We start from the raw sequence: 16,528 nt of genomic DNA, 5'->3' as shown, positions 1-16,528 counted from the left end.
TGGCTCTTCTCGACAGGGACACAGGAGAATAATTTTCTTGGGTGGCAAAAGCCAGAGTACCTTTTTGTCTAGGCTTACATAGGCCCTAGGTCCAAAAGCCTAGTACCTACCTATGAACCTTAATGAATGTCATGTGACTTAAATGGAGTATTTAAGTGTATTGTTTTAATTTGATGTATATTCAACTGAAGAAGCGTTTTGGTGAAAGTTTTAACTTGTAACCATCAAACTTGGGTCCTATGTGTGTTTCCAGTGTTTCATTTTTGTGTTTTGTATGAATTTTTGGGAGTTACTGGATTTATAACCTGTTTGCTGTTGTTTTATTACTTTATAAAATCCAGAACTGTAAACAACAGACAAGATATGGCCTGACCAGGACCTGGTAAAGTAGTAGTCTTACTTCTTTGCTACCAAAGTCTAAATCATCGAAGACAGCCCCAGCATTGTGTTTCTGCTGTCATTTCTCTTTTACTGTGCTCCTTTCAGTCCAATGAAAGTGAGATAAGTATCCGTATTTGTTCACTGATTCACTTCTTCCAGCAACTTTACACCAGGATTGTTGTGACCAAAGTGTAGTACATTGCATCTGACTGCACAAGACCTCAGTAACCATCTCTCTCTGCTTCACTGGTCAGCCCTTCCAAGTCATTTATTTATCACTCATGTTCTCCTGTACTGCACTTACCTCTGTATCATTTTCAAAGAACCAATTTTGTTTTTTCGGTTTTCTTCTAGAAACAGTATACTTATAGGTTCATATTTGAATACTAGCCTAACTGTCATAGTGAGCCATTTTAGACATAGACAATTGTCCCATTAGATAAAATTACCCATACCTAGTTCCAAGGTCCATGTTCAGATACTACGTGTAGGATAGTGATTAGTTGTGGGTGATATGGTGATATTTTTTAGGGAATGCTATTATTTATATGGGCCATATTGAAGGAAAGGCATGTAGTTACTGCCTGTGTCCATAAATAATGCAGGGAGATAGTCTTGGGGTAAATTTCCTCATTCCCATCCATAGATCCGGGTTACACTTGAATAAGGTTAGGGATGAACTTTGTTTACATGGAGAGGGAGTCTGTTCAAGAGTAGCAGTGATTCCTGAGAGTTTTATCTGTCTCTCCAAACTGTTCTGTTTAAGTTGAAAAAGAGGTTTAGGTCCTTGGAACTAGTATCTCTGATACCATTTGACTTACGGATGTGCAGTAGGTCCATTAGTATTGGGTCAGAGGATGCCTTATAAGCCAGACGCATATCCTCTTTCAGCAGCCTGTAGGAAACTGAATATAGTGACAGTGTTTTGAGGTGGTCTGTGTAAGAGCTATGTTTTAGACCCTGTATTCTCTTTGTGAGGAACATCTTTGGACTTTCGAGTTGTTTCATATGCCTGGCCAATTACATGCCAAAGGGAGCATTGTACTCAATGACTGGCCAGATGAGAGAAGAGTAAAAGGGGACAATGACATTTCTGGACCTAGAGGCTATCCCTTTGCTTATAAGCTGTGCAACATCAAAGGACTTTCTTACCATTGTGGGCACATGTTGGTTGAATGTTAGGTAACTGTCCACATGTGTTCCCAAATACCAAACTATAGGGTCGACTCTTAGAGGCATATTGTCAATGTGGTAATTACCCAGGGTAGTGGGTTTCCCAAATTATACAATAATGCATTTTTGGTAATTTAATTTTAGTCCGTGGTTCTGGCACACTTTATTTGTTTGGGGCATGCCTTCTTGCAGAATGGTTGAGTCATTTGGGGAGACAATGACTGCTCCTGTCTTGCATTCATTAGCAAACTTTGTCAGCCAGTGAGACCGATGGTGTTTGCCTTTACTTCAGAGAAGTAAATGTGAAATGGGAGAGGTCCCAGCAAAAAGCTCTGTGGAACTTCACTGCTGAGTGATCTTTTTGTGGAGATAGTTTCCCCTATTTTGTCCTCCTGAGTCCTATTTGTGAGACAGTCAGCAATCTAGTGCGTGAGGTAGGGGTTTATTCATGATTCGGTAAGCTTCTCCACTATTCTTGAGCAAGGTATTGTGTTAAAATCTTTGGCACGGGTCTAGGTAGGTGGTATGTACCATCTTGCCTTCATTCAATGCCTCAGTGATCTTTTTGGAGAAGTCTACTAGGCTGTGTAAGCAAGACTTGCATTTGACAAACCCAAACTCGGATGAGTCCAGAATTTGGAGTTTCCCTGTGCCCATGTCGATTATTTCCCTGATGAGTCTTTCCATAGCCTTACAGGCTGGTCAGACATATGGGTCAGTAATTACTCTGGTCAGTGGATGGCCCTCCCTTGCGTAGGGGTATCGCCATTGATGTCCCTCATTCACTTGATGCAAAGTCTGTATGGAAGATGAGGTTGAACAGAGTTGTTAGGAGAGCAGATAAATCATGCTTCATGCTATTTAAGATACATCCTGGGATATTATAAGGGCCCATTGATGCAGTATTCCTAACCATTGAGAGTGCATTCAGGACTAGGTCCTGCATGAAGCCGGGGTGGAGTGGGATATGAGTTACTGGAATGTCTTTTAAGATAATAAGGGATGAAAGAGGGGTGAAGCTGGAGCTGAATTTACCAGCTAGTAGGTTTACTATGTCTTCAGCTTTGGTGTAGGTAGTGTCATTCACAATCAGTTAAGCAGATTGCTGTTTAGAGCTCTTGAGGTTTCAAACACATCTAAAGAAGGCTTTATTGTTGTCCTTTGCATGACTGGCTATCATAGGATCATAGGATCATAGGAGTTTACTAGGCTTTTGGCCCTAATGTCTCTGCAAGCCTAGCCTGTTATACCATTGTTTCTTTATGGACTAAGATATATTATCTATGTTTGTGTGCAAATCTAAGATCAGCACTGGCTGTCGTTGTATAAGAGGGACATAAGTGAAACCCCAGGTATATATTTACAGTTTTCCATCCAGTTGTCCAGGTTATGCTTAAATAGGGTCATTGAGGATCTCTGTTTTACATGAATTGGAAGTTTGTTCCAGAGGAGTGGCAACCACTGGGAGACATATCTGTCTCAAAAGAATCAAAGCTGGTACCTTGTGTCTGTGAGGTAATCACCTTAACCATTATGCCAACTCCTGGTACATAAATTAGTATCAGGTTAGCTACCCTTGTGGGCCATTCCAAGCCCAGCCAATTACCCCATGTGAAAATCAAAACCAGAACTTTGTGCCTATAGGGGGAACACCTCAACCACTATGCTAGCCTCCCACCTTAAATATTTTCATACGTTTACACAAGGTTAACTACACCTTTTGGGCCTAGCCAGTTATTCCATGTGAGAATCATACCCCGCACATTGCGTTGGTAAGGTAAACACCTTGACTGTTTGCTTAACAACTCTTTGCCTCATACTTGATTTTGGTGGTTTTAATTAAACCCCTGAGATGTTTATTTATTTTAATGATGATGAATCTAGCCTGCTATGGGTTCCTCTTCTGATATTCAGCCATAATTCTCTTTCTTTTATTGTAAAAGTTCTTTATGTTGTGGTTTCACCAGGGAGGGTTGATTTTGAAGGTAGCCATATACTTGCTCATACAGGGTAGAGATGCTTTTATATAGTTGTTGGCATGCTGGTATAAGTTAGTGGTTTATGTTTCCACATGCGCAGCAGAGATTAAGGGGTTTGGGTAGATTTAAAACTTGCCAGGATATTGCTTAGATGTAGGAAGTTTGGCTTGGAGAAGATCATAGTGTCTGCTGGGGTCTCAGATTTCAATTTTATTTCAAAGGAAACAGTTTTATGGTGTGACCTGATGAGTGCAGGTGGTATACAAGGGGTGGAGTACAACTCATCCAGAGTAGTACGGATGAGGTCAAAGATGTTTTTATCCTTTGTGGGTACTCACACTAGTTGTTTCTAAACCATTTGTATTAACAAAGTCCAGGTCTCTCTGTGCTTACACACTAGTGGTGGTGTGGGTTTCCCAGTCTACATTTGGATAGTTAAAGTTCTACTGGGGTGGTAGTTCTATTCCAAAATATGCAGATTTAGTCTGTTTTGATTCTACCTTAGGACAACAAGAGTGATTCAAGTATAATTACTTCTCATTTGTTTATGTATTTATTTTATTTTGCATAACAGTGCAATATTCACTTTCGGATGTCTAGTCCATTACATTCTAGTAACATCTTACTGTGCTGGGGGAAATGAAACATGCTTGCACACGATTCTGTATTTAAGCGTTAATAACCTATTCATTCTTGTAAAGAGTGGTTTATCTTGTACTTGTTCAGTGTCACACAGTGGCTATGTATTGTACTTGTAGTCTTTGTCAGGTACCTTGATGACAGTATTTTTTTTTCCTTTTTTTTCTTTTTCATCTTTGTATTATTGTCTTTGCCTTTGTGGCTTGAGTTATGGCTGAAAAGGGTGCTTGGACCAGTTCACTTATCTAATTCGCAAAATATAAATAAGAAAGAAACATGTCCGACATGAACACAGCAGAGTATTTAATAAATACCCTTGTTGCAAGTAGTCCACATGTCACTTATTTATTGACATTTGATTATCGGGGAAAGTCCAACTGCGTAGGATTCCATTTTCAATGGAGGCCCAGGGAGAAACACTCCAAAGTATTATAAAACATTTTAAGAACAATAATTTTACAACCTCCAAAATAATACAAAAAACATCTACAGTTTACAGAATTATACCAAATTAGACATAATATGAAAACATTGGTTAAGAATAGAAACAAGGTATATGACAATGATTTAATATTTAGAGAAATTTTAGCCAGCTTATAGAGAAATTAAAGCTAAGTTAGTATAATACTAAAAGGAATTGCAATATGAAGTGAGAGAAAAGCAGGCTTATGGTATATTTAGAGAGAAAGTCGGGGAAGAGAAACTGATAGAAGTAAGGAAGTGAGTGAAGAAGGGAGAATAAGGGGATGTAAGGTATGAATAGGTATTTGTCCACAGCCAGTTTTTGGCTAGGAAGTCTTTCAGAATGATTTTGAAGTATGGGAGGGATGGCTTTGACCTGATGGATACAGACAAGGAGTTCCATGCCTTAGCAACATGGTATGAGTATAAACAATGACCAGCCGATTTTGTTTTTTGTGAACAGACAAGAGTTTTTGGTCACTGGATCATTAGTGCCAGACAAGCAGATGGATGCTGGATAATGTTATAGGCAGTCAAATACTAATAAAAAAGATCTAAATAAAAAATACCATAAATATATCTCTACCGATAATATAATTAAATACTTGGGAATTATAATAACTAACAACCTAGATACTACAATTGAAACAAATTATAAAGAGACCTTAAATAATATTCAAAATCTAATACAAAGATGGAATAAATTCTTCTTTTCAATGGAAGAAAGGCTTTATATAATTAAAATGATCATATTTCCAAAAATTCTTTATGTCATACAAGCTTGTTCTTTGCCACCAGCTAAATCGCACCTAAAACAATTAAATGATTTAATGGTAAGATTCCTATGGTATCCAAAAAAACAAGGATAGCTATGAAGTATCATCTAGATGATTGGGATATAGGTGGCATAGGTTTACCAGACATAGAAATATATTTGCATTCATCCATTATTAAAACAGTATCATTATGGCTAAATACAAAATATACATCAAAATGGAAGCTAGTTCATGAGAGAATCTGGTTAACATCAGGATTTGTAGTAGCAAATAAGTATACAGATTTCATACCAAACAATTTTCTATGGCTGATGAAGGAATATATGATGATACATAAGAATAAAAATATAAGTTCCAAATACATTACTTATACATTACAAATTTTCCAAAATCTTATTAATAGCAATCCTGATATTAAAGCATGGTCATTTATTTTATATCCAGTAGCGTACACACAAGGTAATATAATAACATTTAATATGGAAGTAGTCAACATGCTTAAAGAAAAGGGATTAATATATTGGCATCAATGGCTAAACTCTGGAAAACCTCTGACAATAGACCAGATTAAACAGAAATTAAATATGGAAGATAGTTCGTGGTTACATGTACAAGAATTAAGACAGTATATATTAAGCAAACAAGAAACAATGCAACCATCAATAAGACAAAATGTTCCTAACCTTATAGAACATATAATATTACTAACAAATCAACCCATTACTGGAAAGGGATACTTATCATCTATTTATAAAACAAACAAAAAAATAAAAATGCATAATAATGACAAAATATGGAATTATTATAGATCAGTTAATGGACATGTGCCAGATGACAGAGATAAAAAACTAATTCTTCTCTCTCCAAAGCAGACATCACTTTCATTACATTGGAGACTTTTTACATGGCAATTCATACACAGATCTTATGTAACCCCTCATAAAATGGAACTTATGTTTAAGAAAAATATTGGCTGCTGGAGATGTGATTTATCAATAAAAGCAGATTGGAAACATATGTTCTACGAATGCCATTTGATTAAACCATATTGGGATAAAATAAATTATTTTCTGCAAATGGTATTCAATGATAAATTTCAGATTTCCAAATCTATTATTTTGTTTAATGCACCTGTACCCGACTGTGTGCCAAGAACAAAATATGTAATCTTATGGACTCTCCTAGCTATTGCAAGGAAGAACATTACATCAAACTGGAAATCCAAAGCTTCTCCAACTTTTAAGCAATTCATGAATATGGTGTCAGCAGTATTGCAATTGGAAATGAACACTATTAAAGGAAGAACTGAAATAACTACATCATTATACGTAGCATGGCAAAAAATAACTGAAATACTGGAGAATAATGACTGCAGCAGATTATAATCAGGAAACAATTGTATAGAAAGTCAATTATATGTCAACAATAGACACCCTTGTAAATACTTTATTTTGGTTTTAATGTTTGATGTCTGTTTAGAGGTTTTAGCCTACCTTTTTAAATAATTTGTAAATACTTCATTGTCATAAATAACCTGCATTCATGTTTTCTTGTTTTTGGAAATGAATAAAAATATTAAAAAAAAAAAAAGAAATTGAGCATATGTTAGTTGATGGGGCAGTTCTAACCAATTGAGGTCTTTAGTGCTATACAGTAGTGGGCTCTGAAAGGGGTATTTTCTGCCAGTTTTACAGCTTTGTTATAACATTGATTAAGTTTTGATTGTTATGATGCCTGAAGATTTTTAAGGATGGGAGCACTATAAAAAGGGTGGGGAAGAGATACGTACTAGCAAGTGTGGTTTTAGTTGCATTAGTGAGACTGTTTTTGGCTCTGTAAAGCATCCTTAGTTTTTGATGAGTTTTTCTTATGTAATTTTGTGTATGTAGGTCAAATTTAAGATTATCATCCACTATCATCCCTAATAATTTGCTATGAGAAATTACTTCAGTGGTTGTATTATTAAGATAGAGGACTTTAAATTTTGCTATTCCATGAGAGGGATTTGGGGAAAAAGTAGTAATTTGTTTTTTTAAGGGCTTAGCATGAGTTGTGAGTTACAAAGCCATGTTTCAGTGGCTGTTAAAGCTTTCTGTGTAATTTTTTGGAGGTGTGCCATGTTGTCAGATGGGCAAATGAGTCTGAAATCATCTGCATACTGTATTAGGGAAGCATGTTATGTGAATAAATGGAGGGTTGGTGAGAATGTTAAAGAAGATGGCACAAAGGATAGAGCCTTTTGATACACCAGTAGTGCCTGGGAAGTATGGAGAATTGGTGGAGTGCCATTTTACTGATAGATACCAATTAAATAGGTAGCTTTTGAACTATAGAAGGGTGGGCTGAGAGAGACCTAATGAAGACATTTGAAGTTTGCTGTAACAAACTGTGTTGAAAGCTTTAGACCTGTCTAGAAATAAAGAGAAGACTAGTTTGCCATTATTTCTAGCATTATTAACAGTATGTATATATGTTAGAAGTGCAGTTAGTACTAATGGAAGGACTGAAGCTGTGTTGTGTGGAGGACAGGAGTTCTTCCTGCAGGACATAGTTTAGCAATTGTTTCTGAATACAGTTTTCAAGTATTTTAGAGAAGGGATAAGATTGCTATAGGCCTAAAGTTAGCAATGTTTGTTAAATTTCCTCATTTGTGCTGAGGGGTAATGTGTGACTTTTTCGGGAGAGAGGGAAAGTGGAATTCCTGGTCTGACCTATTTATAACTTTTGAGACTGGCTAGGTAATGCTGTTGGCTGCTATTTTAAGGTGCTTAATTGTAAGGTCAGCTGCTGAAATACAGCAATGATTTTATTTAAGAATAGTTTTATATAGGATGTGGGCATAGATTTGAAGGTGAAAGTGGATGTAGTGATATGTGGCTGTTGGGCAGGGTTGGAATTAGACGTTGAGGAATCCTTGGTTAGAGATATTGTACTGTCTATGAAACAAGAGTTGAACTGTATTGTGATTTTGAATGGTGAGTTATTGGGAGAGGGGTTAAGGTTGAAGTTTTGGACAGGATGCAAGATTTCTTTAATGGCTGTCCAGAATTTTTTAAGGTTGTTTTTACTAGTATTATGAAAGTTACTTTAGTTTTTGTTTTCATTTATGGCTGTCCAGAATTTTTTAAGGTTGTTTTTACTAGTATTATGAAAGTTACTTTAGTTTTTGTTTTCATTTATTTGCTTTTTAGTATGATTGCAAAGCATTCTGAAGTTTTCAAGATATTGAGGTGTTTTATTTTTGCCATTCTCTCCATGCTTTTTCTGTATCCTGCATTAACATTCTACTCTTTTTGGACAGCCAAATTGTATTATTTATGTTTAGTCTCTTCCTTCTTGGAGGTGCAAGGCTATTTAGAATAATCAGAAAAGTTATATTAAATTCATTTATAGCGTCATCTAAGGGTAGGCTTTTTAGGAAGTTCCAGTTAATAGATGATAGGGTAGTAATGAACATTTCTAGGTTAAACTTGAAAAGGCTGTGTATTGTTTTAGAAACATGCTGTTTAAGTGGATGTGTATGATATCTGGTTGGATAGACTGGGAGATGATCATTGAGAGAGTCTGACATTGTACCTATTGTGGTGTATTTGCTAGGGTCTGATACTAGAATCCAGTCTAATAGGGAATTTGTTGTCTTGTTATAATGTGTGGGGCTATAACTAGTTGTGTGACACCAATTATCATGCTAAATGTAGGAGAGTTAACGTTTATGTCCCACCAATTGATATTCACATCACCTAGTAGTATTGTTTCTTGTGGAATGGTTATCATTATCCAGTTTAGGATGTATTCCAGTATAGCTATATTGCCAGCAGGAGAGATGTAAAGCTCAGTAATACATATTTGTTTATAATTGTTTAATTTCAGGAAAGTAATAACAAGCTCTGCTGAATTGAATTTTGGTATTGGCATGTTGTAAGGGGAAATGTGATAGTTATTTGGAAATATTAAAGCAATACCACCACCTTTCCTCCTTTTATGGACGTTATGGATGATATTATAGCCAGGAGGTGTAATTTTGGAGTCATTTATGCTGGGTTTAAGATACATTTCAGTTATAATGAGAATATCAGGCTTATGGGGCTATAGGAAAAACTTCCTTAATTTGTGATAGCATCTCTTTATGTACCCTGTCATGTCCTACCTGAGTTGGATTTTCTTCTCTTTGGTGTAGTATTTCTTTGACATAAAAGGGCAACCAAGTCTGCTGATGATTGCAAACTGGGGATGGTTATCAAATCGCTTCCTGATACTCAAATTCTCCTGCAATACTAGGACCAAACTAATGCTTGGTATAGCAGTCATGGCCTTACCCTAAACACTAAGAAATGTAACATAGTTTACTTGATAAATTCAGCATCACTACTGCTTATGATATAGATGATATTTGAGTTATAGTTGACATTGTCATCAAAGACTTGGTACGTATGCTCATAACAAACTCTCCATCAACCATCACATCTCTGTGGTGGTCAAAAAACCATTATACATTATAAACTTATTCATGGTATCCCATCAAAGTCTGAAGAAGTCAAGTTCCACTTTATTCAACCCTTATTAGAACCATCATTGAGTATAATACATCCTTTATCATGCACCTCCAACCAAGCCACAATCCAGTTTTTCTGTCTTGGTTTTATCTTAGCCCTTACAGTCCTCCTAATAGCATGCAGAAGACTAAGCCCCATGCCTTCATAAACCTCAGGTATGCTCCATCTTCCAGTATTTTCCTGTCAACCCCCCCAAACCAATCACTGAAGTAAAATGGGTTTGAATAACTACTTCTTCTAGCCAAGACCTCATGTTAGTTGTTGTCATGGAAATTATTGCCATATTTAGGAACGTGCAAGCTTTTTCTCAGAATTATTTCCAAGACTTTCTTTGCCTCTGCTGTTAGGCTAATAGGCCTGTAGCTACCCATATTTCTTTTTTCTACCCCTCCTGCTTTTAAAAGTGGCCACTCCATTCAGTTCCCAGTCCTCAGGCACTAATACACTGGTCATTTAACTATTGATGCATCTATAAGGGGGATATATTAGTAAACTGGCCATATTCTTGAGGATGCTGGGAGACCACCTGCTTGGTCACAGTAGTATGGTCGCACTCCACATCTTGCCAAACAATTCTGGTGTTCATCCACTGTTGTCAGTTCTCTGCCCTTGGTTCCAGAAGGGAAACTATCCTTACTTTTCCTTCATGAAATCCAAGGCAAATCATTCATTTGACACCTCCTTTTTTCCTGGGATTCTGGTATGCAGGTTTCATGTACCTGCAAACTACATTGATCAAAGGCAGTTGCACATACTGCAATGGTGCCAAAGTACACAGGGAATACACTGCTGCAGCCATTGGTATTAAAAGAACATCTACAGCATACCTGCTTCTGCCACCACTGGTTAACATTGCAAACCATGCCCCTTTCCAGGGACCACTGCCTTCACTGGTACTTCACTGCATTCATCTGGTTTTTCACTGCTCCTATTCTGGCTTTCTTCTTCCTGGATGAATAATGTGTCAGTTACGGTAAAGAGTAAATATGCACATAATGCAATCTTATTAGGCTCCAGAATATTTTAATTGTAAATCTAAAGGGTTTGTTTATGTAGCCTATCATTAGAGCTGTGAGGCACTTCATGCTAGAAGTGCAAAACATTGTCTACGGAAGAGAATATCTGTGCATAAGTAGGGATTTAGTGGTAAGAATGAAAATAACATTTTCTTCAAACACTCTGTTACTCGCTCAAATTATTAAAATAATATTTTATGTCTTCTTAGATGCAATAGGAAGTGACAGAGAGGGTAACACACATTCTTATTTTTAAGTTCTTTTTTTTTAATAAAAATGTACTTTACTACTGAAAGAAATGACGTGAGGAAGAAATATATAGCATTACGATCTTGATGGTTTGAGTAGTAGTGCTACCTGATACTGGATAGTAGCACAGCATTATGGGAGTAGAATTTTTGAATAGAGTTGATGCCACCAGACTGTTAATAGGGTGAAAATGTTATAGCTAACACAACACTTCATGATAAGCCTTTGATGAGCACACTTAACCATTTCTGACTCCATTCTTTCTTTCCTTCACTCTTGTTCTCATCACAGTTTTAATCTGCTGTTGTTTCCTGTTTTGAAACAATACAGCCTTCTATTTTATTTGTATTACAGTTTTCTGTCTCTGCAGACAGGAAAATATAGGTATTTCTTCCATCTTGTACTGGTTAATGAGTCTGTTACTGCTTATATTTCTTAAGAACACATTTTTTTTCTTTTTTTTATCTGTACAGACAGCAAAACATATGAGTCCCATCTTGGGATATTTTATCTGTTACGGTTACCATTTTTTATCAGCATAAAGATTATTTTTAACTTCGCAAAGGATATTTTTTATAACAGCTGATAGTGAAAATTAACTATTACTTTTCTGTGCATTTTTCTGCAAACTGCCACAGATGTGTGCTCATGCTACTGTTTCTTAATTTTTTATGTACATTGTTCTGTAGATGAATGCTTTCAAGTCTCCAAAGTAGCATTTTTTTTAACACACTGCTAAGTTATTAATCTTTCTTTGGATTTTTAGTTGCTTTAGCAAGCCTCATGGATTCAGTACATGTGCCAATGAAACATATATTGATTTTTAAGTTAAAATAATGACTATTGTATATGCATGATATCAGACTGCATCAGTTGGACTTGCATTCTTGTAAGAAACCCGAGCACTCTAAATATTGTCTCTGTATGTAATTTTCAGGGCAGATATATAAAAGGCTTTATCGACAAGACACAGGATTGAAATTTTGCATACTTGCTATTTCAACTGTATTTTTAACTAGGTTAGAACATTGATCCACATGAATCTTTTTTAGGGTGAGTTTAGGAACACTGTCTGTGTTAAGTGACTTGATTAGAGTCACATAGAAGGCAAACTGAAGCTAAGGGAATCAAATACTTGGCTACAGGCAGTCTTAATCTAGTGTGGAAACTGCCTAGAATGGTATATAAAAAGGATCTTATAGCGCACTAGCTACAAGCAAGAAAATTTGAAAAAAAATATTATTCTATAGTATTATCAAAGTATGGAATAGAAACTGCGTGCAGACTTAGCTTTTTATGCATTATATATAAAATGGGAATTTTTGTCAAGCTGAAAACGTGTACATGTCAATTAGTGTAGCGATTATGGATGTATTAAGATTCACTATGTCTACATCTGGATATTTTATAACAGTTTTGCCCTTCCCTGTAAATAAAAGCAAATAGATAAATAAATTAATGTTTGCTACTTACACTGAAAGCTCCCCACACAACTCTATTTAGAAATGTAGTGAAGCAAGAACTGTGAAACAAGTGAGCTTATTTGGGTGGTTGATGCTTTGGTTTGCAAGTTCTACGTAGTTTATTTAGTGTTCATCACAAAGATATAGATACTAGACGTGCTTGAACTCTGCAGTTTCTTGTTCGGATATAGTAGAACTTTTGGGCTGCTTGGATTATGTTTTGTTTTCTGAGCTTGTTTTGCTTTCAATTTGCACATGAATATAATCCAAACACGTGCACACGCACACACGCACGCACATGCGCACACATATCTATGCACTCAAAAGGTGCGCAATAAATGTAGCTAAATTACTGGGATGGTTTTGTTGAAGGTTTACTTTTCTATCCAGATGGTGTAATTTGTGTGAGCATATATGCTGCAAGTTTATGTAATGACTAAATTATGCGGATAAAATGATGCGGTAGATGCATTTTAGCCATTGCAGTTTTGATAGGCAAAAATATACATGCATTAGAACCTACAGAAGCACATGGCCTGTCATTTTAGGTGATGAATGGCTGATGTGCTTCTGGTAGGTTTGCTAAGATGGGATCATTGTTACTAAGTGTAGTAAAGGCAGCAACAACAACAAATATCTTGTAATTATCATTGCCAAACAGTCTGATTTACATAGAATTTAAATGATAAGTGAAGTAGGAGTATGTCTCTTGGATCTCTAGTTATAACCTGCCTGAACCAGGAAATGTTCCCACCAGAGACCCCACAAACTGCAGCTACTCAATTACTCCTTTGGTGTTCTGCAGTTTCCCTGCACCCATAAAGTTTAGAGGGAAGATAATCCTTTCTAAGCTTAGTTTTTCATACCTTTCACAGGTGCTAATCTTTTCTCCAAATTAGAAGCTGTTCATTTTATTCAGCCTTCCAGTGCTTTAGATAATGATATATTACTAACTTAATTAATGAAATAGAATATGTCATAAGTATTGTATTCTTTGGTATCGTACTGCGGTGGAGGTGCTGCAGTAGCGTTGTCGCCTCACAGTAAGACATTGTCCTGTTCGATTTTCAGCTAGAGCATCTTCTGTGTGGAGACATGCGTGAATGGGCGTACCTTCGTTGAAGGTTGTGCGTCAGGGCCGGCAACTCGGCACATAAAAATATACTGCCAATCATTAGCGGACCGGAGTTCTGCTGTGGCGACCCCTAACTGGGAAAAGCCGAAAGATACAACAACATTGTATTCTTTGGTATCATCTAAGTATGAAGCTCAGTATTTTGACTTGTTCTTCAATGTTAACATTAATTAAATAATGTTGGCTTAGCAACATAATGTAAGATGATTGGACCACTTCAGCAATTTTGTCCAAAAGTAAGAAGAGTTGCTCTTCATGTTGGTACATACTCATATATTTGCTTTTCTGACATCATAAAGACCAACTCAAGTTAAAAAGGTCAGTTAGTTTTCCACCCATTGCCCACTGTTTCTTCATGCAATCATTTCAAAATTCTATTATCTTGATTCTCCATCATTATTAATTACAAAGCAAAATGCCACAACTTTACAGAATAAAAACTATTTGTTCCCGTTTCCATTATACTATATATATATATATATATATATATATATATATATATATATATATATATATACCACACAACAGCTCTGCTTTCACTGTTACTGCACATTGTGCAGACATGAAGTACTTGAAAACTTAAAAAAAGTCTAGCTAATGCTTTTCATTCCTTGATGCTTAACATAAAAATTTGTAAGCATTATGTTCTCAAGCCTGTCCATACATATATTAATCATAGATGCTTTCCTAGTTATTTTATTTTATTTTTATGTGCGTTAAACCACTAAATTTCTATGGATCTTTTTTAACTTCAGAATAAATAAACATATGTGTATCAGTTTTACTGAAGAGCAAGTAGATGGCCAGCCAATACTTATGTTTAGGAAAACAGAACACAGCATCGATTGTCAGAGATTTGAACAGTCTCACATGTTACGATGAAGTATAGCAAATGTTACAAGATATATACAGCTCATGCATTTCAGAGATAGTGGAATTTTTTGAGATTAGTAAATAGACAAGTATGTTAGAAGATATGGAAGATGAATGACAGTGTAGTATAGAAGAGGTAAGGGGTGAAGATCATTTGTAGAGAGAAAAATAATAATTATAAAGTACAAAGCAAAATGTCGTAGCTCCACTCCTTAAAATCTGTGCCTGTCAACATCAGCATTACTGAGCACAGCAGGGCTCCATTCACTCCTACTATCTACTGTACAAATGCAATCAATTCTATTAAGATGACTAAGAAATGGTTCTATAATGAAAAATGAGTCTGTGAGGCAGCAACACACTAAGCACAACTGCTCAGGAATTCATCCTGATGAAAAAATAAAATAAGCATTTTTTTGCAAGGGTCAAACCCCTATATCTCCATATGGGGGGATCAAGGGCAAGTTCCCACAATATATAAATATATATATATATATATATATATATATATATATATATATATAAACAAATACAGACACACACACACACACACACACACACATATACACACACACACACACACACACACACACACACACACACACACACACACACACACACACACACACACACACACACACACACACACACACACACACACACACACACACACACACACACACACACACACACCACACATGCACGCACACGCGCACACCACATATATGAGTATACTGAATTCTGTGGTCACAACAACATGTAGAAGAAGGAAATCTGTGAAAACAAATGATACATTGTTAGTATGGTACACTGGCAGTATTTCTCTACAGAAAACATCAATAAGGGATGTGAACATCAGGGATTTGAATTCAACCAGCTACAACTTTGCACTCAGTGAGGTGTAGGAAAATGAAATGGAGTGTTTGAAAAAAGTCGGTACTGTCATTTCATTTCTGGTCTGTTTGTAAAATTTTACTTTGTCCCTTAAATGTTGTTGAGCTTTAATTTTCCATTAACTTGCCACCATACCTCACTTTAGTCTAGTGGGCCATCTACACTGAGTCACTGAATCAGTACCCTACTCATTCACCTGTTTGAGGTACTAAACAGTGCAGCCCTTCCACTATCTGTGCTGTATACTTGTAACTTGTTTCCTCTTGTAAGTCTGATTAAGATGCTGCATTAATGATCGTAAACTAATGCAATGTTGCTTTTTTAGTGCACATTGTCCAAATGTGCTTATGCTTCCCCTCTGTTCAGCTGCATGCAACACATTTAATAGTGCAGTACCACTATATAGCCTCTGCATGCTATTTTTATGGCAGTGGTGCTGCGGTAGCATTGTCGCCTCACAGTAAGACGCTGTCCGGTTCGATTCTCAACTAGAGCGTCTTCTGCGTGGAGGCATGCGTGAATTGGCGTACCTTCATTGAAGGTTGTGCGGCAGAGCTGGCAACTTGGTACTTAAAAATCAACTGCCAATCATTAGTGGACCGGAGTTCCGCTGTGGCGACCCCTAACCGGGAAAAGCCAAAAGCACACACACACACACACACACACACACACACACACACACACACACACACACACACACATACACACACACACACACACAACTTAGGTATCATAGAATAGCAGTTGTTATCACAGAACAAAGCTAGGTTGCTTTCCCAGTACATTGTATACCAAATACATTTCTCATCCTCATCTATTAAATCATACAAACACAGCTTTATGTCAGTGTAGTACCATTCATAGAGCTGCTATATGTTTTTGTATCTCCCAGTCAGGTTTTACAGAAAAGTGTTTGTATTTTTATGACAGAAGCT

The sequence above is a fragment of the Protopterus annectens genome, chromosome 4.part0, assembly GCF_019279795.1.
Source record: "Protopterus annectens isolate FY-2018-M chromosome 4.part0, PAN1.0, whole genome shotgun sequence".
Taxonomy (NCBI): Eukaryota; Metazoa; Chordata; order Ceratodontiformes; family Protopteridae; genus Protopterus; species Protopterus annectens.
This window is presented reverse-complemented; position numbering follows the sequence as displayed.